The 25789-nt window shown below is 33.8% G+C and overlaps 1 pseudogene; it reads left to right on the top strand.

Annotated features, from left to right (window-relative positions):
- Positions 1 to 25789, top strand: part of LOC129233309 (adenylate cyclase type 2-like) — a 57571-nt pseudogene that overhangs the window by 6506 nt on the left and 25276 nt on the right.

The following is a 25789-nucleotide window of genomic DNA, read 5'->3' as shown; positions in this document are numbered from 1 at the left end:
TTAGATCAGAGTGTTTCATAAAAGGTAGAATCGATGTCAATTTAACCAGAGTGTTTCCTAGTCTTGGAATCTTTTGATTGTACCATATGCTTTGTGAGTTGTGATGAGGACGTGGGAGTGAAAGTGGTATCAGTGGACAGCAGTATACGTACTATTTACAGTTAGTAGCAGTGGCCTGGTGTGATGAACGTCGTCAAATGTTATGGAGGGGTATATTTACAATGGTGGCTTTTTGGTAACTAGGGTAACACCCCCAGTAATTGGCAGGTCAACTATGATTGGTACTTCTAACAAAAATGTCCTAAAATAAGATTCGTATAAAATCTTTTGAAAGTACAAGGCTATATACTAGCTGAATGTACATTTACTTAAAAGATTATAACTTTAATTCATGTTAGTGAATGGTAGTAGTGCATAGGAAAGAGGAACAATTGGGGCATTTGTCAAATCAGCCATTTTTGTTGCAAAAGCTTCTTCTCTGGCTTAAGGGAAGCATGTGCATCAATCCATTAAAATCTGACTTAAAATGTATTTTAAATTTTCGTTGTCAAAAGTTTTGTTTAGTTGAAAGGTGTTACTTTGAGTGGATAAAAATATTTTTTTGCCCGTTTTTGGATTTTGAAATAATAATGGATGCCATTTAGTGGCGCTTCAGTTTTGCTAATCTCCAATAACTGGAACATGTGCCTATAAACAGTAATGTATTGTGCAATATGTCACTAGTTTGATTTCTGATACTTTTGCTGCAACTGTATTATATGGGTTCTACTACTGATTTGAATCTTACAGAATATACTGTTAAATTTTTAAGAGCAACAATAAAAAAACAAATGTGTTTGGCCATCAGTCAAATATTGCGACTGTAGAGAATTGGTTCATTTTTATGGTCCCTTAGAATCATCTAGTCAATGTTCCTTTTTCTGTGGACACAGTTATAGTTCGTAAAATCGAAACTGCATACAGGCTAATGAAACAACAATAATCTCTATATTTTTTCCATGCAAAACTCCAAACTTATTTTTATCTCTCTAAAATACTTTTGAAATGTCAAGATGTGGGATTTAGCATTAATTTATGCAAAACTACATACTTTAAATTAACATTAATTATTTTTCTTACGATGATATTATTTGTATGTAATCTAAAAGTGAAAAAAAAAGTGATTTTCCAATTTTATTAACACGTGCCAATTACTGGATCACAAAGTATCATATACTGGGATATCAGATGCCAATTACTGGTGATTTTTGTAACTTTTTATGCATATATTTTTATAAAAATATCAGTTCAAATATTTTTGATTTTAGTGGACTGAATAGATGCACAGATGTGCATTCTTTAATACAACAATATTTGCAAGTGAATATTATTTTTCTAAGTAATGAAAACAGAGGTAAATTTAAAGGACAAACTCTTAAAGTGCCAATTACTGGGGTCGTTACACTACAGCACAAGAATTTATGTAATTAGGTTAGAACTTGGCTGACATGATCTTACTCACGCTGTAAGGATTTTTCTTACATTCCTATCCGAAAATTGCTGGACAGCTAAACGATTTGAACCGACAGAGTGGTATTTTCCATTTAACTTTATTAAGAAATTAGCAAAACACACACACACACAAAAAAAAAACAAAACAAAACAAAAACATGAGAGACCTTAAGCAATCAATAAATTTAATTAGTTTCAAACTGGTTGCATTTTGCAGTGATACAGAGGTACAACCGCTTTATTGAAATTTTCAGCCAAGGGCCGCAAGTATTTTTCCTTTTATCAGTCTTTTTTCCTCTAAAGCAATTGCTTTAGAGAAGCGGTTTCCAACCAATGGTTCTCGACCCCCTGGGGGATCGCGAGAGGTTTTCAGGGGGTTCACGAAAAAAATATTGTAGTGGCGGAGTTTCAGCATGCCTGTTTCTGATGAAGTTTAGTGCTCAAGCGGTTTCAAGCAAATTTTGCTCCTTTTTCAATCATTTGTCTCTCGCACATTAGATACTCTTAGCTTGAAAATATTTGCATACTTCCTGAAACAGTTGTGGAAAATCTCCATAAAAATCTTTGAGTATACCTGTGCGCAAGAGGGCGCTTTTCAATATGCAAATTTCCCACCTCTCGGCTCAATTTAGTTAGATGTTTTTCTGTTCATGTATCGTGGATTCGTGGCATTCGATAGCTTGATTTTTGTTGATGTTGGTCGTCTTGTGGCAGTTTGCATTGCAAGGGCTATTTGGAAGCCCTTTCGTATGTAGAATCCAAATAAAGTTAATTTATGTTTTTAGATAGTTGCCTTAGCATTTTTTTTAACAGTGCCGGTTTAGCGCTTTAAGATGAAAAATTTATTACTATAGAAAATTTTCGTGAGTGAAAGTTTGGCAGGGTAAGGTTTATGCAGTGAAAAAAAATCAACGGAATTTAACCATGCAACTGATTTTCCGCTATATGTAAATAAGGAATTTATGAAATTTGTGTAGAAAATTTCTCTTGTAGGGAGTGAACTTAACAATATTTGTTTTGTTAAAATTTGCCTTTTGTTTAAAAAGTAGAATAAATGCGTATATTGAAAATAGACGCTTCTATTATTTTTCAATATACGCATTTTACTCTGCACTTACAGCATAATTACAAGAGAATTCTTCAGCAATGAAACGATTAATGTAAGCAGTAAATCTTTATCAAACAGCTAGGCTCGTAGTTTTTTTCAAGAAGACTTAAATCTAGATCTTTCTCATTTTACTGTAAGAAAAGAAGTTCATTTAGTTAATCTGAGAGTTCCCTGAAAGGTATTTTAAAGATTATTCTTTAAAATATTGACTTCTGATTTAGTGATAATACAGAAAAACATACACAGGGCCGCGCCGTCCCTATGTGCAAGGTCGTGCGGCGCACGACGGCGCCAGAGTCAAAAAGGCGCAAAACTCTACGAATGAAAAATGTTCCAAATGGGAGGAAAAAGTTTCCAAACCAAAAAATAGATAAATAAATAAAATTGAACTTTTCATTATATCTATAAAAGTAGCGATGAAATTATACTGCTCATTAAAACAAGCAATCCTCCATGCTGCCTAGCTATAAGGGAAAATTATTGCTTTTTTCCGTCTAAATATGCTATTCAAAATAGTAATATTTTACACTGACAACACATGATGCTAATTAATTCATACATTAGTATTTTTCTTCATATGTGGAGCCATGAATGCTATTTCGGTATTTCTATAATTTCACAAGGTTGAGCATACGAAGTAGCGCAAGAAATTTGCAATTCCCTATTTTGGTTCTTGCGGTGAATATGCTATGTTATAATTCGTGGAATATGTCTTTTTGTGATTTTTAACTATTGTTTGTGGTAATTTCACTGCAGTATGTTATCATACATTAAAACCTACCGTAAGCACATTTACATATTATTTACTTGTGCGTAATATGCAAATATTGTAGACAATAATTTAAATTAAGGTTTTAATCCCGAAAAGTAACGACTTGACATTAATTACTCACTTCCTCCACCCCCTTTTTCTTCAGCTATTTGTGTACTAGTGGTACCTGCACGGCTTTGCCCGTAGTAGAAAATTAAAAGGTCATTTGTTTCGCCTGTATATTTATAAATAATGGATGATGAATTTCTCGCCTATTTGTTATATTCATTTGCTTGCCCCTGTTACGATTCCATGTTATGATAATTTCGTAATTTATTCGTCCACGTGGTGATAATTTTCTCGGTAAAATGTTCTTAAAATTGGAAGAGAAAAAAAACAAAATCGAATTTTCAAAAAATCACTTCGAGGTGCACCCTTATGCTACAAACTAATTTTGTACCAAATTTCATGAAAATCGGCCGAACGGTCTAGGCGCTAGGCGCCTCATAGAGATCCTGACAGAGAGAGATCCAGACATCCAGATTAAATTGAAGAAATAGCTTTTGACAATGTGTTTGTTTTAGATGTTTATGGAAGTTCAATTTCGAAAAATTGAAGAGGAGAAAAGGAAAATTGATTTCTATTTATTTAAAAAAAAAAAAAAGATCGGGTAGAATCCCCGAGTTCCATCCCTCATTCTAACGTCAATAAATATGGCCTATAATCACATTTTAAGGCTTCAACTTCTATAAGTTCTCGCGGAGCCCCTTGTACCATTTTTTCCAATAACACCATCAAAGGCCGTCTAAAATTGCGTTTTTCGAACTAAAAGTTTCAAATATTTTCCGGGGAGACCCCCGGACCCCTCTTATTATAAGAGTTTTTTTTTTTCTCATTGTGCCTATTAAAACTGTTTTCTAGTTGCGCCACTGCTCCTGTCGTCATGTTTTGACATTCATATAAGTTTGTTTTATTAACTGGTCATCACTTAGAGATTAATTAGATAGATATTCAAAGCGGCTTTATATAACTTAGATATTAAAATATTTTCTTCTTCCAAAACGCATTATTAGCATATCGGAGGAGCTGCTGAACTCGGAATAACTTCGAGATATGAAGTAAAAACGTACACCATATTGCAAAATTAAATATTCACACATTATTTTTTTGTATAAATTGAATGCCAAACTTCTTTTTTTTTTTAAATTTTATATTTGTCTACAAAATCTTCTTAAAGGTATTAACTATATTTTCCTCGAACGCCAGAGCATAATGCCGATCAGGCTTGGCGCGGCCCTGAACATACATTAGGATCAGAAAAATTTCAGCCAACCTTTGAACCTCTTTGCTCCACAAATATCGCATTTTCATAATTTTTCAAAATTGATTGAAGCTCAACACAGAAAAATCACTGTTTATATTTTGGTGAATTTGTTTTGCATTCATTTTTTAGCGATCTTTTTTGTTCGTAGCAATATTTGTAATTCTATATTTTGCAATTATGTTTTCGTTCTTCTTATAAACTATGCAGCAGCATCAAACTAAAAGAAATCTCACAAAATTTTATTGTCTATGTGTAGTTGTGTGCGCGCGCGGGTTTCTTTCTTTCTTTTTTTTTTTTTTTTGCTTGTTACTTATTACTACCCAAGGGGTTCGACAACTACTTTCGGAGTTTGGAAGGGGTTCGCAAGGGGGAAAAGGTTAGGAACCGGCTTTAGAGAATTCAAACATTTGTGTAGTTTACGATAGACCTTAAACTCTAAAATTGACCATACGGTAAATGGGTAAGACGGTAAGATGCTCTACTCGCTAGACCTCAATTTTATAATCCATAAAATTGAGGTCTAGCGAGTAGAGCATCTACTCTACAGATATCATGTCAGGAAAATGCGCCTTGCACCACTCTTGTCTTTTTGGCCTCATAAACTGGTGCGGAGTTCAGTTGAAACGTCCAGTTTACATTGCCGAATTGCTCTTAGGCCCACAGTAAAGCAACAGCTTCTAAAATTTTTGAAATTCAGAGGAATTTTTGAAAGTAATTGATGATTGTTTCTTAGATCAAGTTGTAACTCAGGGGACTCGCGAGGAGGCGATTTCGGATCTAGTTTTCTTTGACGTAGGAAGTTCTGTTCAGGGGTTATGTGTAGGGGTTCATATTGGAGATAGTGATCATAACAGCATTAGGTTCTGGATTGAATTTGAAATTAACAAAGTTGAAAATTTTATGTTTGTTCCCAATTTCTGAAACACAGATTTTGTTGCACTTAGACAGAGCTTGAAAGAGGTTTTTTTCGTCAGGATTGGAAAATCGCGACATAGATCAGCAGTGGACAAAATTTAAGGAAAAACTGGTAAAGATGGTTAGGGATTATGTTCCATTAAGGAGAAAAGGTGTTAGTACTAAATTTTTGCCCATGTGGTTCTCTAGGGAGATTAAAGAAGCTCTAAATTATAAGCAATCGGCTTTTCATCAGTTTAAGGGAACTGATCAGAGTGCAGATAGGCTCCAGTATTGTAAGGCAAGACGAAGTTTTAAGTATTTGGTACGGATTTCGGAAAAGGGAATTGGAGCAAAGCTAGCAGATAACATTGATGGGATTCCTAAAAGATTTTTTGCTTACGCTAATTCTGGGAAAGCTCAAAATAGTCAAATTGGACCATTGGTTGATGAGCATGGAAATTTAGTCCAAAACGATAGGGATATTGCAAATGTTCTCAATAATTTTTTTTTCCAGTGTGTTTAACGATAACTGTACCTCAACAGTTGAATCTAGCAAGACACAACCTATTATGCACCTTGAGGATTTTGTGTTCTCCAGGGAGGAGGTTCTATTTCATTTGAAAAAAATTAAAGCAACTAAAGCTCCGGGACCAGATAATATTTATCAAAAATATTAGTTGAATGTGCAGAGGAATTAGTGGATGTTATTTTGAATATTTTCAATGCTTCTTATAACTCGGGGACGGTGCCAGAGGACTGGAAGCTGGCTAACATAACACCACTCTTCAAAAAGGGGTCTAAAGGTATTGCTGGGAATTATAGACCTGTAAGTTTGACTTCGGTGATTTGTAAGATTTTCGAAACATTGATCAAAATTAAGATCATGAAGTTCTTAGAGACTAATAGTCTGTTGACTAGTTTGCAGTATGTTTTCAGGAAAGGTAAATCCTGTACTACTAATTTATTGCATTTCTACGACAAGGTTACCTCAGCTTTAGATAACAAAAAATGTGTGGATGTTGTTTATATTGATTTTCAAAAAGCTTTTGACAAGGTACCGCATGTTGCTCTTCTCAGCAAGTTAGCTGACATTGGAATAGGAGGAAAAACTTTACTTTGGGTTAGGAATTGGCTTACTGGTAGGAAGCAAAGAGTAGTTGTGAGAGGAAATCATTCTAATTGGAGTGATGTTTTAAGCGGGCTCCTCAGGGTTCTGTTTTAGGGCCTCTCTTGTTTATTATTTTTATGAATGACATCAATGAGAATATTTCTGGAAGCATGAATTGTTTTGCTGATGATGTAAAAGTTATGGGGATTGTAGAAAATGAAGAACAGGTAAAACAGCTTCAATAGGATTTAGATTATATTACTAAGTGGGCGGATAAGTGGGGTATGGCAGTTAATGTTGGGAAATGTCAAATGCGACACTTAGGTCATGGAAATAAGTGTATGAGTAATCGTTTACAGGGTTCAATCATTAGTCAGGCAGAAAATGTTATTGATCTGGGTATCTTAATAAATCAGGACTTCAAGTTTAGTCAACAGTGCAGCATTGCAAGTAACAAAGTCAACAGAATGCTTGGGTTTATCAATAGATCTATTTCAAACAAATCTAAGAAGTAAAGAATAAATACCTTTGTGCTGAAAAATTAAAATGTCAGTAACCCAACGTTATTAAGCACAAAACTTGCAAATGATTGCAGACACGTGTTTCGGTGTTACAAGGAACACCTTTTTCAATGCAAAGAAGTGTGAGCTTTTGGATGAAAAGCTCACTCGGCTTTTCAAGCTTATGTTAAATAGCCAAATAGAAAAGCTTTTCTCGGATGACTTTTCATCCAAAAGCTCACACTTCTTTGCATTGAAAAAGGTGTTCCTTGTAACACCGAAACACGTGTCTGCAATCATTTGCAAGTTTTGTGCTTAATAACGTTGGATTACTGACATTTTAAATCTAAGAAGGTTCTTCTGCCTTTATATAGGAGTTTAGTAAGACCCCATTTGGTGTACGTTGTGCAGTTTTGGTCGCCTTATCTAAGGAAAGATATTTCTGTATTGGAAAGGGCTCAAGAAGGGAAACTAGACTAGTAAGGGGACTTTCAGATTTAGATTATGATACTAGACTTAATAGGCTTAATATGCATAGCCTGGAGCAAAGGAGGGCCAGAGGGAACATAATTCAGTTGTTTCAATTTATCAAAATGAATGATAATAATAGATTAAATTTTTTCACGGAAAGTAGGACGAGGGGTCATTGTTTTAAGCTATTCAAATCTCAGGCAAATCTGGAAATAAGGAAAAACTGCTACTTCAGTAGGGTTGTGTTACCGAAAGAGGTGGTAATAAAGAGAGGAGTTGGATAGCTTTAAGAGGGCCATTGATCTTCATTGGGGACTAATCAATTGACTAGGACCAGCCTAGCTGTGCCAAGAGCCTGTTGCTGGTCGTCACATTTGTATTTGTATAAAATGTCCCTTTGGTCCACTTTTTTGGTTAATTTCACCGCACTTACCCACAAAAACCAGTGAATTTTTACCCCTTGTGCTGATTCCATCACACGCTGGACCTGACTTCGTATTTTGGCGATGTTCAACGTTTGCAAAGGTGCTTGGAGTGTCTTCAAACCAAATGCTGAACTTTTTGGAACTTGTAAAGCTTCTGCCTAAACTCTGTTTTCGCCCTTAGCCACACTGATCGGTGTCATATTCCCGGAACAAACAACTTCTTTCTCAGAAATCCGAGGATTTCATTGAACTCACTTTTGAATGACCTGACGATTAACGGAAATGTTCACTGTTCGTTTTTATTCACTTCCTGAACGTCGACTATCATTTCCAAGCTACTTGAAACGGCGTATGGCATTAAATACTGTTTTCAGAGGCACAACTACCAAACGAACTACTGTCGATCTCCTTTTTTAGACAACTTTAAAATAGCAAGTCTTCTGCTTGAAATTGCAAGAAAACTGAAAAACAATACATAAACTAGGAGATAAATTATAAATTATTTTCTAATTAAAATGAGACAAAAATAAATAAAGACACTCATTGAGAAGAAATTAGTTTACTTCCCTTTGATGATGCAAACTTTGTCCGCGTTTTTTTTTTTGCTGCACCCTGTATATTTAATTATTAAATTTTAACTATGTCATCGTATAATAGTTTCCCTTTTTAGGTACCTGTTGCGTTAAAAAGAAGCAAATTGATGCTTTGTAAGAAAACAATAATAACCTTTTTTTAGCCAGAAAAATGAAATAAAATTAAAACTTGAACTTCAATTTATGCTTTTAACACGCTTCTTTTATGACACTTTTTATGCACGAAAAGATAACATCTGTTAATTATGTCATGTTCTTGCATGTTATTAAAGCATTTTATGGGTTTCTTTAGTTCATTAATATAATTTTATGTAAGGTTAATACTTAAAAAGGAACATTTAATGTATGGAAATTCATTTTCGTATGTGATCGTACTTAAGCTCGATTGCATTAAGGCAAAAAAAAAAAAAAAAGTTTTTAAGACTTTGACTCAAAGGGAAAAAAATAGAGTGTTCTATCATTAAATAATTTGTAACTGTATATTCTTTTGTTAAAGATGATTGCACCAGCCTTCGCGAACAATAATTACATTAGAGCACCTCGCTAATGTACTGAACGCTGCGTTTATTATCTAAATTAAATTTTGTATGGTACAGGAATTAATGCTTCTCCAAAATAATATTCTCTTCCGTGATAAAAGCACATAGCTGATGAAGTTAAAACCTTAATCCTGAATGTCTTCATTTTAGAAGAAGTGGGTTTCTTTTTTCAAAAACCTATTTAGAATGAGAGATAATAAAATTTTATCTGATGTTCTGAGAACATTACTCAAGATAGCAGTTCTGCAAAATTAAAATATTGTTCTAACTAATCCACTTTAAGAAAACTCGCATGCATTGTAAAATGAACTTAACTTGTATCTTTTCAGACAAAAACAATCTTAAGAGATCAAATATGTAAAAATAAAAGTATTTCACTTTTAATTCAGGTTAATGAAATTTTCTCCCCTTTGCATTAAATACTTTTAGGTTTTGAAACGCTGTAGGAGAATTTAAACTAAGTTGTCGAATTTCTTGTGATTTTCTTCTTTTGCAAAATACAGCAAGCTAACATTAAACACAAATATATGTACCAACATAGTAGCTTTTAATCGCTAATTTATTCAAAGATTTTCAAGTTATATGCATTAAAAATCCTTACTGAAATACAAAATAGGTGGTAAAAAGTCAGATGACTCACCAGGTATTTCCCGATTGCTTTTTTTATATATTTATTTTGCTTTTTAATGGCATAACGTCCCATCTTCCCCCCATATAATTTCATGTTTCGAAAGTTCTGGTGCACTAAGCAACACGGCACATTTTGCCCGTCGAAGACACGCATTATGATATCATGCGGTGTTAAATAATTGTGTGCAAAAAGGTGTTTTGTTAACAAGCAATTGTTGCTTACTTATTACAAGTTGTAACTTTTGAAAACAGTAGTGTAAAATTGTAAACCTCAGTTTATGAATTAAAGATAGAAGTTTTTTCAGAACCGAGTTTATTTTCCTGTACATATAGCATTAGCTATCACGCTACATTTAAAGCTTTATTCGACAGGTATACAGCGAAATTCCGTTGCAACGAATACCAGTACAATGAAATTTCCGTTTCAACGAAATACATTTTCAGTACCTATGTATTTGCCATTCCATTGGTTGAACTCCGTTGCAACGAACAAAATTTGCGGCCCCTTAAAGTTCGCTGTAACGGGATTTCACAGTATTATGTTAATGCTATGGCCTCGATCATACGTTGTTAACCCGAGTAACTTACCACAAATCTATCCCTTCCTTTTTAGGACATCTGGTCTGACCATGTAAGAATATTCACCTTGTCTGCCGTTCTCGGGATTCTCGTCCTCCTCTTCGTCTGCACGCTGCCCTTTGAACGATCCTTTTCGCAGTGCTCGTGGCTAGTGTCTGCTGCAGTCTGGCTATGTCTGTTGACAGCACTCGTCGTCTGCTCCTACAGTAGAAGCAACCAGCGACGACCCACAGACAACGCACTCTTCGTCTACTTAGCAGTATTTGTATCGCACACCATGCTCTCACTGCCATTGCTGGTTGCCTGCGTACTGGCAGTACTTACTGCATTGTCGCAGGTGGCTTTAGAAGCTGCCCTTGCCAACGCCGACTTGGACAACCTTGCGAAACAAGTAAGATGTTCACACGCACAGTCATCTATGCAGAGCAAAGAAAGTTATAACCCAGTAAAGTTCCGATTATCCATGGGGTGGCTTATTCACTGTGCGAATTACCAGTAGTCCATCACACTTGAAAAAAATGGTGATTTTTAACTGAATGTAGATAAATTTACTCATTTTAACTAAACAACTGCAAAATTTGTTCTTAAGATGCCCCTATTCATTTCATCCCTTTCAATTCCAATGACATTAAACCAACAACAGTAACAAAACCTGACTTTTTGAAACCTGATTTTTAGATTTACACTGCTTACACTCGCTAGGACCGGACCGTATATAAACAACTTTTACTTTGCTAAAGACTGTGTAAAAATTTGAAGACTGCTGATTGTGTGGTGAACACACAAAAACGTCAGCCATCTCTTTTATAGCTTGTTTTTCGTGCTCTTTTAATGTTTCACTTTGAAATGAGATTTCCTAGACATTAAAAGGGAAGAAGATTAAAAGCACTCTCTCTCTCTTAAACGTGAATTTAGAATTTCTAAGGAACGAAATTTGTTCACATGCGTTAGATTGAGGAAAAAAAGGGTCGATGCAATTGGGTTGGCTGACCAATCAGGAGTCCCAAAACTATGACAAGGTCCCTGGCTAAGTAAAGTTTGTTTATATGTTACCGGAGCAGTTTTGTTTGAAAAACTTCTCGTCCCCTCCCTTATACGTTCTAGGTCTAACCTAGCTTGATATGTTTCAGTTAATCTGTTTGCACGATTTGCTCGCGTATGTGTTACCCCGTTTGTGATAACGAGTTTTTATTTATTTTTATTTTTTTAAAGCTTTTATAAAAGTTTTCACATACATTGCTATTGTTTTTAGCTATAGTTTAAACGTTGGCGAATGTTACTGAATTTTTCAATAGGTTGCTAGCACTGCTACCTAGTTTTCTACCTATTTTGCAAAATTTCTGCAAAATTCGCTTATCCGCGGTTGCCGCGCCACTGAGTTCCTTGGATAATCGAGCGTTTACTGCATTTTATTAATTTTAAATAGATATTTTTTTGGATTAGATTATGCAGTTGATGAAGACTAGTTTATAAAATACGCTATGTGCTGAATTAAAGCAAAATTTTAAGGCAACATTCGTTAAGTTATTTCTATTCATCATTGCAGGGGCGGCATTTCAGCATTTCATTTGGGGGGTCAAGTTTCTTAAATATGCATTACCACACTGCGGTACCGAACACACATTAGCTAACAGGAAGTGGTCATAAAAGCGATTTAATATGAATAAAAATTAGTGTTTAGAAAACATTAAAATTTTGATTCATTTTCTAATAAGTTATCATACAAAATGTCTTGATACTAAAGTTTTTATACCCTTTGGAAAAGTTTTAATGTGTGATTTTTGGAATTCGGAAGAGCAAGGAATCGTGTTACTAATCTATCAGTGCCCAGTGTGGTGCTGTTTTGCCACTAGAGCTAAGAAGAAAAGTTTTTTTCCCTATTGTGCTTCAAAAATAATTATCTAACCTCTTGAGACACAAAAAAATCCTACTAGCTAAGTTGATTGGAATAGTTAAAACATAATTGAAGTACCCAAGTTATGTATGAAAACACTTTTTATATCTTACTCTTCAAAATCACCCAGGCAACTTCAAAATTTTTCATCATTGAAAAATCTAGTCTCGTCGGCGCTCTCAGCTTCAATGAGATGTCATCTGCCTCCAGCTCTGTTGTTCACTATTCCAGACTGATGAGTCCATAACAAGGACAAAACTGCAGTCTCTTGATATAATAAGCGGTCTGTTGGTATATTGCTTGTAATTTTTCTTGCCTCATGCTAAAAATTTTACTCATAATTGAAACATTTTATTTTTAGTTTTCAAAATACAATCCAGATAATATAAAGCCAACCATACAGAATTTTTTCGTCAAGTTTCACAATTGATTGAAATGTACATCTATGTAAAATCTATTTTCAGTTTCAATTGTTGATTCAACTATTGCAGTATGGTGCACAGATCAATTGTAGATTGAACTGTGGCTTGGATAGTCCCAAAATTAAGGGTAGAGGATTGAAGATATTTTGATAGAGTAAAGCATTTTTCAAAAACTTTCCTCAATACAAACAAATTGAATACAAATTCAAACGAAGTCATACATGCTAAAGGGCATGAGCTTTTTCATCATTGAAAGAATCGTTTGGCAATAATTCTTCCAGTCGTCAAATCACTGCCTTGAAGATAGAGAAATAATTTTATAGTGTTAACTCTTGAAGACCATCTTGTGTCACTCCGAGGTTGCATAATTATAGAGCCCCATAAAAGGTATTTGTCGATATGTTTTTAAATATTCAATAATCACATGCATTTTTAAGAAGTTTCTATGAAAGCAAATAATGCATTGAGCAGCTGAAACGTGTTTCTAGCAAAAAAAAAGTGATGAACACTCATTAAAAAAATATACACTTAAAAAATGAGTGTAAAAATGAATGTAAAATATCAAGGAATTTTTTTGTGAAAACCATGCTGCCACACCACTTTGCACGGGCCTCTCATATTAAACATACCATCGTTACACTGGGCACACAAGTATGAAATACTTAGCCTATATGAGGAAATGTCTTCTTTAGTTAAATTTAACCAAGGTTCTCTATCAGTTTTCTATGTTCTGAAAAAGCCGAAAATACTTCATGAATTTCTAAGACATCATCCAAATAACGAAAAACACTTTTTCTAGTCTGCGAATGTGTCCAGTTTCATCAAATAGTTGCTGAGAACTAGCGAGATTTCCTTTAATGAACATTGATTTCCGACTTACATAAATTGAATTCACCCATTTACTATCATTCTGCTCAAAACATTTGGGGGTGCGACCGCCCCCTCTTGCCCCCCCTACTTGCCGCCCCTGCATCATTGATTCAAGTAAAATGTGTTTGAACGGGCTATGATTTTTAAAAGCTCTGATTATGTGATTATGTGAAGTTAGATTGTTATATATATATATATATATATATATATATATATATATATATATATATATATGTGTGTGTGTGTGTATTATGTTTTAACTTGCAACACCTCTATTTTCGCAACCATTAGTCCTAGATGTGAACTTCCAATTGCAAAAATGTTCAAAAATCAGATACAGAGTTAAGATGTTCAAAGCTTGAAGCAAAAGTAAAAATGAATTAATAAATACAAAATTTAACTTTTTATACGGGCACTAAATCCCTAAACTTATATTTACAGAAATAATCTCCACTGAAAAATAATTCCAACGTAAAAAGTTTGACCTTAGTACGACTAATACTCACCGAGATATTAAGATGTTTTGTGACTTACACCACTTTACACTTGCCGTCAATAACATTTTTTAGGGGGAAATATGGCAGTTAAAAGGTTTAAAATTATATGTGCGCATGGAGTGTAGTTTTTTAAATTGTTCGAGGTTTTGTTGTGTGTTTTTGCGCATCATGGCATAACATTTCTATTTATTTTTGAACAGCAATAAAAAATGTAAATACTGTTTTTTTTTTTTTTTAAATATATATATATATATATATATATATATATATATATATATTTCGACAACATGAATATCTCCTTGAGTTTCGGTCGCAAAAATATCAAGTTCTTTTGTGTTAGTATTATTTTTAATGGAGATTATTTCCCTGAACATAAGTTAGTGGACCTAGGACCCGTGTAAAAAGTTAAATTTTGTATTTTGTGACTTTTTTTTTTTTCGCTTCAAACTTTCAAAATCTTAACTGTGCATCTGATTTTGAACATTTTTGCAACTGGAAGTATGCATCTAGGACTAACGGTTGCAAAAATAGAGGTCTTTGAAGGTTAAAGGGTCACAGTACCTTTCAAACATTTTTTTTTAAATTTAAGTAAATTTTATATTTCTTTGAAACCATAACAAGCTTATCCTTTTCGTAATCAGTAATTTATTTTCAAAATTTAAAAATATTGCCTAATTTTTTTTAAATTAAAAAATTGAGGGAAATTTTATTTTTTAAAACCCTTAAGACTTTTTTATTTTTGCTCTAATTTAAAAAATAGTTTTTTGCCAAACGATCACTAAAATCATCTCTAAGAATCTGTGCATTCATTTGGTTATGAGTTTATTAGAAACATTTCTGTGATTAATTATGTAAAAAATCAAAGTTTTTTTTTTAATTTGGTTTTTAAAGGTTTAACATGCTCTAAACATTTGAGTAATTTATGAAATGCTTATCCAATACACAGTCTTGTCAAATATGTTATCCCAATTGCAAAAAGTATTACTTTAAAGCTGTATATTTAATAGAAAAAAATCCTTAGGGATTCTAATGACATGAAAACACAAAAAAACCATCATCGAGAAAATGCAATTTAAAGTTTTTCTTTTGCATAAGAACACATAGCGAGCGTGGCCTAAAACCACTCATAACTTTTTAAATATTTGAACTAAAGCAATGAAACTTTTCCCCTGTGTTCAGAATAGTTTTTAGTTTTTAAATAAGCAATAAATTTTTTTTTCATCGTTTCATCATTTTTGAGGTTCTGTAACCCCTTAAACCGGAATATCCTGTATATGTGTACATTATTTTTCTATTTATTTTCATTTTATTTATTTATTTATTATTTATTATTAATTTATTTATTGCTGATTTTACAAAATAACGTTAAATATTTTTAATTTATCAAAAATGTTACACACTACAAAAAATTTCAAATTTTAGAAAAAAATCATAAACTCGTTTTTTTTAAATTGATTATTCTCTGAAAACTTCCTATCCTGAATTAAAATTTGTATAATGAAATAATGTTTTATCATTGAAAATAACTGATGGCGCCAAAAAGTGACGCCTTAAAAAGGAAAATAAGAATATATAAGTAAAAAATCTATGTCAAATAATTTTTTCAAAGAATGAAGCAGCAAAATATTTTTACGTCTTTTAATCCTAAAGTAATTACAGTAATACGATTTAAAAGGAACGCCACGGCAAAACTTGAAAGAAAAGAAAAATAGAAATTCATATACGTGAAATTTGATTTTCTTTCATTCTTGCTCCCTTCCTAAAGCAAAATGTTGAATAAATTTAAATTTAATAAAATTATTTTATCGTTTTTTATTTATTTAAAACTTTATTTAGAAGTTTGGAAGTAAAATATTTGCCGTTATTTTCAAATAATAATAATAAAAAAAAGAGTAATAATATGCTTACATTTTAATATTTCGCGAACAGAACTCAGCTTGCGCTCTTCCTCTATTTCACATAACAAAGAATACGTTTCCAATGTGTTTGTTTTTAAAGGAAATATCTTTATAAAGACACGCTTTATTTAATAAATATTCACCGTAAAAGGAAAATTACAAACAAATTCCAAAATTATACTGAATTTCAGTTAAGAGTATTGCTGAAATAGAAATAAAAATACTAATATATCTTTTGCGAATATTTTTGTGCATACTATTTGAATAAAAGTAATTGACTCCCAAAATTCGTATAGTATTTAAAAACGCTTTAATCTTTTACAAAACTTTTTTCTTTTTTTTTTTACTGTAAACAAAGAAATGGCACTTCTTATACAGAATTTTTCTTGTTTAAAACACGTCGTGCGTTTTGATTATTAGCCGTAAACTTATTGGAATTCTTCGTGATAAAGTAGTTGCTTGGTGTGGAAAAGTAGCCTTTTTCATTCTTGTAAGTATGACTGCTCGGACTAGTGACCGGAGGGTCTCGGGTTCGATCTTCGCTGGTCGAAGATCCAGTCTTCATTAATGGTGACGGCGACGTTAAATATGCTCGTGGTCACAAAGTCCTCCATGTGAAGCGATACCTTTGGGGGTGCTGGACCAGGGATTGCTCGGTTGCTGTTCTTGTTCAAGAAATCAGAGCTGTCTTTAGGGTTCCATCCAACTGGTTAAGCCATAAATAGTGATAGGTACGGGGGGCTCTGGAGTGAAAAGTAAAAAGTATGACAACTTGAGTTAATGTGGCTTTAGTATTTTGAAATTTAAAATAATCATGTTGTTTGCACAACGCTAACTGTGATGAATTTGCCACATACGGTGTGAATTTCCCCACTTATCAAATGTTAGTTTGTATCATTTCTGAAATTTGACAACTTGTTTTCTAGTTCAGATTGAAGAAGAACTAAGCTGAATGAGAGAAAAGTTTATTCCTTACATTTGATTTCAAGCTTGAAAAATGATAGAAACTGGCGTTCGAAAAGTGTGGTAAATTCACTTTGTATATGGCAAAGTCACCCCACCACCCACTATTTTCTTAAACCTAATTATTATCTTATACCCCAGCTCCCTTGTCACCCTCCTCCCCTAACAACTGAAAAACTGAACTTGCAAAAGGAAAAAAAAAAAAACCTTACACTATACCTACCTATTTTTTATTTTCTGACCAAAAAAAAAATGCTTTTTTGCACAGATAAAAGGAACAACATTAAGACCGTACAATTCTAACAATTTTTTTTCCTTAAATAAAACTTAGAAATATTCCTAAAACATTTTGATGTGATTTTGTTTACACTTGATTACAACGTTCTGGTTCATCTTTCTGCTATGATTTGATTAAGGGCATTCGAAGATTCGTGATTTGTAGAGGCCTCAAAGTTCTTGATGAATCAACTAAAACATGCCGTGTAGGAATTCATATAGATATATCTTTTAAAGTTTATTCTGTCACCTTTAAATTGGGTAATGTTTTGCTACGATCTTATAACTTTTATGAAACAGCTATTTACGATGTTTTACATTTTATCGCTGAGTCCATTGGCACACGTTGAAGCAACGACGCGTAGAAATTTGATTCTAGAATGCTATCAAACTTAATTTGTAAAGTTTGATTTAGTGTATTGTTACAAACTTAGGATCCTGATGGAGCAGTTCTTGAAAATATTTTCTTATCACACAACCAGTTGGCGTTAATCATAAATGAAACACATAGTGATGTACTTTTCTTTTTTCTAATAAAAGGTTTTGATTAACGGTCTTAGGTTGGAGCCTGTTCCTTGTTCCTCGCTTGTGGGACGCTAATTGGTTACTTTCATCGCCGTACGACAGATTCATCTCATGACAAAACGTTCGCCGGAACCCGATTTTTCATAGAATCTCGTATAAAGCTAGAATATGAGAAAGAGCAGCAAGTAAGTCATTTTGATGTATTTTCAAGAATTCTTTTTAGAACAGATGAGTCGTTTATTTGGAAAGTATGGCAAGTCTATTTCTTTAGAAAATAAAAAATAACGGCAATTATTGATAAATCTTAGTACGATCATTTTATTTGTAACAATTAAGAGCCAGAAAAAAAAAAAAAAAAACAATTTAGAATCCTAATATTTAGGAAATAGAAATTTCAGCTCTTCATTTACTGTACTAATGTTTGAAATGCTTTACCTTTAATATCTCGCGGCAACTAAAAAAGGACTTGCCCTACTTTCAAAAAAAAAAAAAAAGTTTGTATTTTTATTGATGTTTTCGAATTTAAATATTATTAGTTGGTTTTAACCCGGTAGCACTCGCATGCCAAACAAAAGGTCGCGCGGGGTACCTGTATGACTCCATCTAATTAGTTCTTTCAGTGCAATTTGTACATGTAAATTTTAACAAAACTTCATTGTAAATTTACAAAATAGATATTTTTACGCATGAAAACAATTTAAAAAATTTAAATTGATTACTGCAACACGTTTAAAAGAAATACTAAAAAAAAATTCTAAGAAAAGGAATGAAATAAAAAAGACACTTACCTTATACCAATGTTAAATACTACATGCTTTTATTACAGAAATACTTGGAGTGAACCTTGCAAAAATTACAAGTAAATTGTTCACATCTAACACAAGAGATTTAAGTTTTTTTGAATTTCGTCTCCAGTTGCAGATTTCGTTCCAGAAAATAAATACGGGTTTTCAACAATGAAAAACACCAACTACCGGCGGGTGCTCTTGAAAGAAATCATTTAGAAACTGAGCTACAAAAGTTCGGGTACAAATTTTTGCCTTTCTCACTCAAAAACATACGGTTTTAAGTGATTTGGGTTACTCAGGCCCCCGCGCGAGTTTTCCCGGGTTAATTACATGATTTGAGAATAATTCGGTGCGGAATCACTGCCGTGTGTAGTTACGGGCTTCGTGCAAATGGAACCGCTTCACGTAAGAAAGTGGAAATGTCTGTGAAGATAAATTGAGAAGATTGGAATTGAAGTACATCTACAGGATGTCTACTAATATCGAGATGCAAAAAAAAGAAAAAAAAATCAGAATTTACAGTATCTCATTTTTAACATTTTCAACGTTGTATCACAATTTTGGGTTTCACTCTTCCACAACCAAAATTGAGAACAAAATAATACTTGCCATTTAACGAATAAATACCTTTGTAATTAAAAATTAAATGGATGAACTAGAAATGTTTTAGTGCACAAAAATTACAAACTACTGCAGACACGTGTTTCGGGGTTACAAGGACCCCCTTTCTCAATGCAAAGAAGTGCTAACTTCATAAAAAGTCGTCCTCGGATGACTTTTCATCCAAAAGCTCACACACTGCTTTGGATTGAAAAATAGGATCCTTGTAGCCCCGAACCACGTGTCTGCAGTAATTTGCAACTATTGTGCATTAAAACGTTGGTAATTCATTCATTTAACATGTCATTTCGTGTGTACAATATATTTGCTTTAGAAATTGATACTTTTCTATCGTATACTTTTAGTTCAACCATCATATTAATACTACATAATAAATTTTATTTGTTTCTTCTACCAACGTTTCAAGAGAAAATGGTGGAAGCTTTAGTTAACAGTTTAATTAATGTACTTAAAATCCTCCTTGTGCCTCTTAAAGCTTTACAGTTCACCTAATCTTTTCTTTTATTTATCGATACGACATCAGGGAAAAAATTACAAACAACAATACAGACGTCAAGTGTAGTAACACTGAATGTTTCCGAACATCGATTCAATTAGTTCTTAAAATGGGTGTTTTTTTGCCAACCTAAAATACGAAATCTATGAAATACGGCTTAGAAATTCAACTCAAATCATGATTCCACAAAAAATTGATACCTTGTATTTTTTATAATTTACTTCTATTTTACGTAATTAACTATATTATATTAAACTTCGTCTGTAAGAAATATTGCCATTTGAAAGAAGAAAAATGTTGATCACATTCTGGTTTATTATTAAATACACACTACAGTTTATTTTGCAACTCAGTTCACATCAATGGTACTTTTCCAATTCAAGTGTTTTGTATTTTTTTCACTATTTCAATAAAAATTTCAATATAGGTTCAGTATTTTCATTATACATATATAAAATTAAGACGTCATTTCCAGTACTAGTTTCCAGCATGCAGATTTAAGCCTTTTACTATCAATTTATTTCTAACTACCAATAATCGGTTGCTAAAATATCATTTTTAAACCTTTCTTTCTTGTACTATATCGTATCACCGTGATTATGTCAAAAGATCCTGTGACATTTCTATTGCATTTTTACGTTACCATTTTGTAAGAAAAAAATAAACATTCTGCACGGAAGGAATGCTTATGAAATTTCAACACTTTTTGTTTTTCGTACTGATAAAAGTTGCAATCTGATTCAAAAATGCAACAATATGAGTTAAACTGATATTTAATTTAAATTAACTATTTCGTTATTTTCGTATAGGAACAGTTGCTTCTAAGTGTAATTCCTGCTTACATTGCGGCAGAAGTGAAACGCAGCATAATGCTCAAAATGGCAGACGCCTGCCAGAGTTCCAGCAACCAGTCCAAGCAACGGTTTCATGAACTGTATGTCCAAAGGCACAACAATGTCAGGTAAGGTTTTTTTTGTTTTTTTTTTTTTTTTTTTTTTGTCGAACTTCTTTTCCATCTATTCTTAAGTATTTTCGTCCACAGTCAAGTACTGCCCGTACTTGGGAAAGTCAAACTTTTACTTTTGGTAGATATTAATCATAAGTTTTTAATTTGAACAAATTTTTCTATTTTTAAGAAGAGCCTTAGTAAGTTACCTCAGAACAAGTTATAGATGTGCAGATATCACTCAAAAATAAAACAAAAAAATATTCACTGTTCAATGTTGAGAATTCTCTTCCCTAACTTAGTACTGTTAACATTTTGATTATTCCTTTTTGTGTGCAGCAATAGATTTAATAACTTAGGAGACCAACTATCATTTTAAAGAAATTTATTTAACAATTTAATAAAGAAAAAGAGCATTAGTTATAAATAATACTAGAGTATTGTGAACTTTTGCAGACTTCAAAAAGAATACTTGCCCTGAAAATATTGATTTTCCCCAGCCCTTTTAACTATTTTGAAAGTAATGTTTCCGCGTTCCCCTCTACATTTGGAAACATTAAAGAATTTAATCCCAAATAATTCTTCATGCAACTGATTTTTAGTTCTCTATGCTCCTGATCTTCTAACTTTTCAAGTTTATTTTTATTATTTCATTGTACGCGAAATTCGCAACAAATAAATTGGTCTCATCTATACTTTGAGACTCATTTTCATTAGTAGAGCTGACATTTGTAATAGTTGGGATAAACGTATTTTGTTCATCGATAGACTCCGATATTTTTTACGAATGGCAAGTTTTTTGTGCTGAATCGGTATGACACATTTATTTCATGAGAATAGTTATCATTGTAAAAAAAAAATACTGTATTTTTTTCTCGATACATTTTTAATTTATTTACTCAATGTTTCTGGTAGGCACGTTTTATGGATTTGTGCCCAGATGACTCCAAGTTTCGAACGAATTTGAAATTTCTCAAATGTATGAATAAATAAGTTATGGTGAGTTAGTTAAGTAGAAGAACTTCCAGTCTATTAGTTGGTTAACCCGCCAGCATTCCACTGCAAAATGCGTAACTCCGGGAAATCAACACTTACTGTTCCAGGGAGAAGAAATCACATAATAAAAGTTATAGATCTCTTTTTCGTATGATGCGCTGCCCAGGGACACACCACGTGGAATCTGAATTGAGACATTGACTTTTCTTTTTTCCTGTTCTTCGTTTTTAGTTATTTTTGTCTTCGTTATCAATTTAAGAAGTTCTCTGCCATTTGAAGTAAAGAAAATAAATTAATAAAAAGTTAAGTAGAAATGAATGCATAAATGAGGCGAAAGTACAAAGCCGAGAAGTATAACAGGAATTCACATCAATGCTGCTCATTTATCATAGGTAACCAAAGTTATTTCCATACTTAAAAATCTAATATTTAGTCGAAACTTTGTTTGACTAGATACGATTTTCATTCATTTTTTCTGATATATTGCTTTTACAATCTCTTCTACAGTATTCTCTACGCTGACATTGTGAATTTCACACCCCTGTCTGAGCAACTTTCTGCATCGGACCTTGTAAAAACTCTCAATGAATTATTTGGAAGATTTGATCAAATAGCACAAGTAAGCACGCAATATAAAATTATTATTTCTCAATTTATCTTCACAGGCATTATTAAAAAAAAAAGATGTAAAGACACACGATAGAATTTAAATTTTTGTATTACAGAGAAACATTTTAATTATTCGGCAATCACTTTTAAATGGCATAGATTTTGTTTATCATCCATTTATTCACTTAAAATTATGTACATGTGTGTCACTCCACATCATCTTCTTCGTTCTTAATAAGAGAAATTATCGTTTCTTTCACATACTCCAGTATTATTGCCGTACAACGCAATCTGACTGACAACCACAGTGGCTCGATCGGTAGAGCGCTAAGCTTAGAGCATATCGGAGTCTGAATAGCAATCAATCCAAGACGTTTCAGGCATATTTACAACAAAATTGTATATTTCAATGAAGAAAATAAATTACACTGAAGAGCCAAAACATTATGACCACCCCTAACTTTTTCAAAGAACTCGTCTAGCGGACGTGGAGACCACATGATTAGGCGGGATTGGTTATAACTGGGGCTGGAGAAGGTAAGGCTTCATTCAAGCACTTTCTTTTACAAGTTATGGGAAAGGGTAACGATCTTAACGAATTTGATAGAAGGCAGATTGTGATGGCACGAAGACTCAAAACGAGTATCTCAGAAACTGCAGGACTGGTAGGTTGTTCACGATCTGTCGTTGTTAGTACTTATGCAAAGTGAAAAAAAGACGGTGAAACCAACAGTAGACGTAAAGGTGTTGGACGGTCACGCGTCGTCAAAGATAAAGGACCTCAGACACTAGACCGCTTGGTAAAGCAAAATCGGAGGCAGACAGTTGATCAACTAACAGCTCAATACAATGCAGATGCGAGTGGAAGTGTTTCCAAACACACAGTTCAGCGGACACTGTTGGATATGGGACTGCGCAGCAGGTGTCCCACTCGTGAGCCTCTATTGACCAAATCATCGCCAATTACGCCTGCAGTGGGCCCGAGAACACCGAGACTGGTCCTTGAATGACTGGAATAGACTTGTCTGGTCCGACGAATCGCGAATACTTGTTCATCACGTGGATGGTCGTGTCAGGGTTTGCCGTCTTACAGGTGAGCAGTTGCTCCCGTCTTGTACCGTTGGTCATAAACAGGCTGGTGGTGGCGGTATTATGATTTGGGGGACTTTTTCTGGCAGGCTCTGGGATCCTTAGTTGTGGTAGAACATACCATGAAGGCTGGGGATTATCTGAACATCGTGGCAGATCAGGTACACCCGTACTTGGTGTCGGTCTTCCCTATTGGAAATGGCATCTTCCAGCAGGACAATGCTCCATGTCACAAGGCTAAAATGTGCTGGAGTGGTTCCAGCAGCATGATGAAGAATTTCAATTAATGCCTTTGCTACCAAATTCACCGAATTTTAATCCTATAGAGCACTTTTGGGATTTCATGGAAAGGCAGCTCAGAGCTGAAACACCATTATGTCAAGATATCTCAAATTTGCGTGACCGCTGCATTAGCATTTGGTACAATCTATCTCCAGACGTCTATCAAGGGCTTGTGGCATCCATGCCAAAGCGAGTCGCAGCTGTTTTGCAGGCACAACGCGTTATTGACTGAGTGGTCATAATGTTTTGGCTCATCAGTGTATATACAACCAGAACACTAAACCATACTCGAAATGCGTTATTTAAACACACGTGTTTCAAGGGGAGACACTGTTAATAATTAACAACTGTATTCAACGCTGTACACAACCAAGAGCAATGAGAAAGAAAGAGAGAAGAGCGCATGTGCGACTTTTCGTCACACAAAATACAACTTCTTCACTTCCGTCACACAAAAGTTTGCCGATCAGAATTTCAAAGACCTCGCATAAAAAGTTTCACTTCAAAAATTTATTTACTATTTAATAAATGAATTATACAGGGAGATCGGAAGATGTGTGGCCATATTTGGTACGAGTTGAGGGGCATAATGACGAGCAAGATTCCTATATGAACACATGGATGCAAACGCAATGCTGACGCTGTACATGCATACAAAGCCAGTGACTGAAAGGAATGAAACAAGTCACACAAAGGACGGTAAATTACTACACAAAGACGTTTTTGTACAACGTTTTTGTTAGACAAGTTTAAATCAGTTGTTGAAAGTGGTGGCCTGCAGCTGTAAATACATGCACCGCAATAACGCATCTACCACATCACATTGAACAGCCATTTTGTCAAGCTTTCACTGATCGCTGCATTGTCGTTACGATGCACGTGTTAAAACTAACAGCGGCAACCTATACAAACGCTTTAAAACTTTCTTAAAAGCTAAAAATTTTGTAAACTTTTCTTTTAGTAAAACAGCTGTTACCTGTCTCATATATTTCAGTGTCTGGTTTTGTGTCCATGCATACCTGGATCTATACATATTGCACTCCCCGTTTTACCCTGCAACAAAATCCCTCCCCAGAGGCCAGCTCATCAGTGTATATTTGCAACGTTATAAGTCGTAATGATAGTTTTTTGAATATTTTTCTCTATTTCTTGGGCCACGTTAGCTTTGAGCTTAGTGAACATATCGCACCCTGGCAAGGAAAATGACCACAACTCAAGAAAACAGCATGGAGAAAGTCAAGGCTTTACGCATTAGTAGCTTTAAGCGCGATTTAGTCTCAAATTGCTTACTGGTTAGTTTTTGTTGTTTAGGTTAATACACACTTAAAGTTCGAAAATTTTACTTCACTGGTGTAAAATTTTAATAATGCGTCAGTATTGATTATATCTTTTTTACGCCTTCACGCACCAGTTACGTAAACTAACTTTGCGAGTTTTGTGGCAAGAAAGAAGATTAAATTTAGATTTTAAATCATTAGCTACTACGTGTCGCTTTCTTTGGCTGGGTGCGATATACTTCTCTATAATTTTGGCTTGTTGTCATTCCCTCTAGACCTCTTCGAAAATTGGCTACACATTTACTGATTAATCTATTGTCTTCTGAAATTTTTAAGGTAATTAAATCAACCTATACATATTCCTTTTTTTGCTTTCTCTGGAGTGCTCAAAATACTTCAGTGTGGAGCAATTTGATCTAGAAAATAACACGTGAAACAATAAATATAATGTAATACCAATCGGCTGCTTTGAAAAGGCATTGTTCCATTGAAAAACTAATCGATTTCTTTTTAGCAAAACATTAAAAATAAAAATTGTGGGACCCCTTGTCTAGTGGTCAGAGAAGTCTGACTGCGATGGGGAGGCCCCGGGTTTGAATTCCGGCTCGGGCATGGATGTTATTTATCCTATCCTGTCCTTGTCCCTTCTTTGTGTGAATGTGTTGTTATGCTGTGATTGGTTGCCTGCCCTATAAACGGTTCCTTATGGCATGGCTGCAGAGGTTTCTTGAAACCCGAAAACACGTGTTTGTAAATTTTACTTCTCTTTGTGCTTCCAACAATTTTTTTAAAATATAAATCCATTGGTTAAAAAGTCGATGGGTAAAATGGAAATGGAGATTTGAGTGAAAATATTTTCGTGATCACAATACTCCCTTCTCTTTGTAAATTGAAGTAAAAAGAAAGATTTTTATCTCCCCCTTT

Source organism: Uloborus diversus, unplaced genomic scaffold (genome assembly GCF_026930045.1).
Source record: "Uloborus diversus isolate 005 unplaced genomic scaffold, Udiv.v.3.1 scaffold_325, whole genome shotgun sequence".
NCBI lineage: Eukaryota > Metazoa > Arthropoda > Arachnida > Araneae > Uloboridae > Uloborus > Uloborus diversus.
The sequence above is the reverse complement of the archived record's forward strand: the minus strand, read 5'-3'. Positions and strand labels throughout refer to the sequence as shown.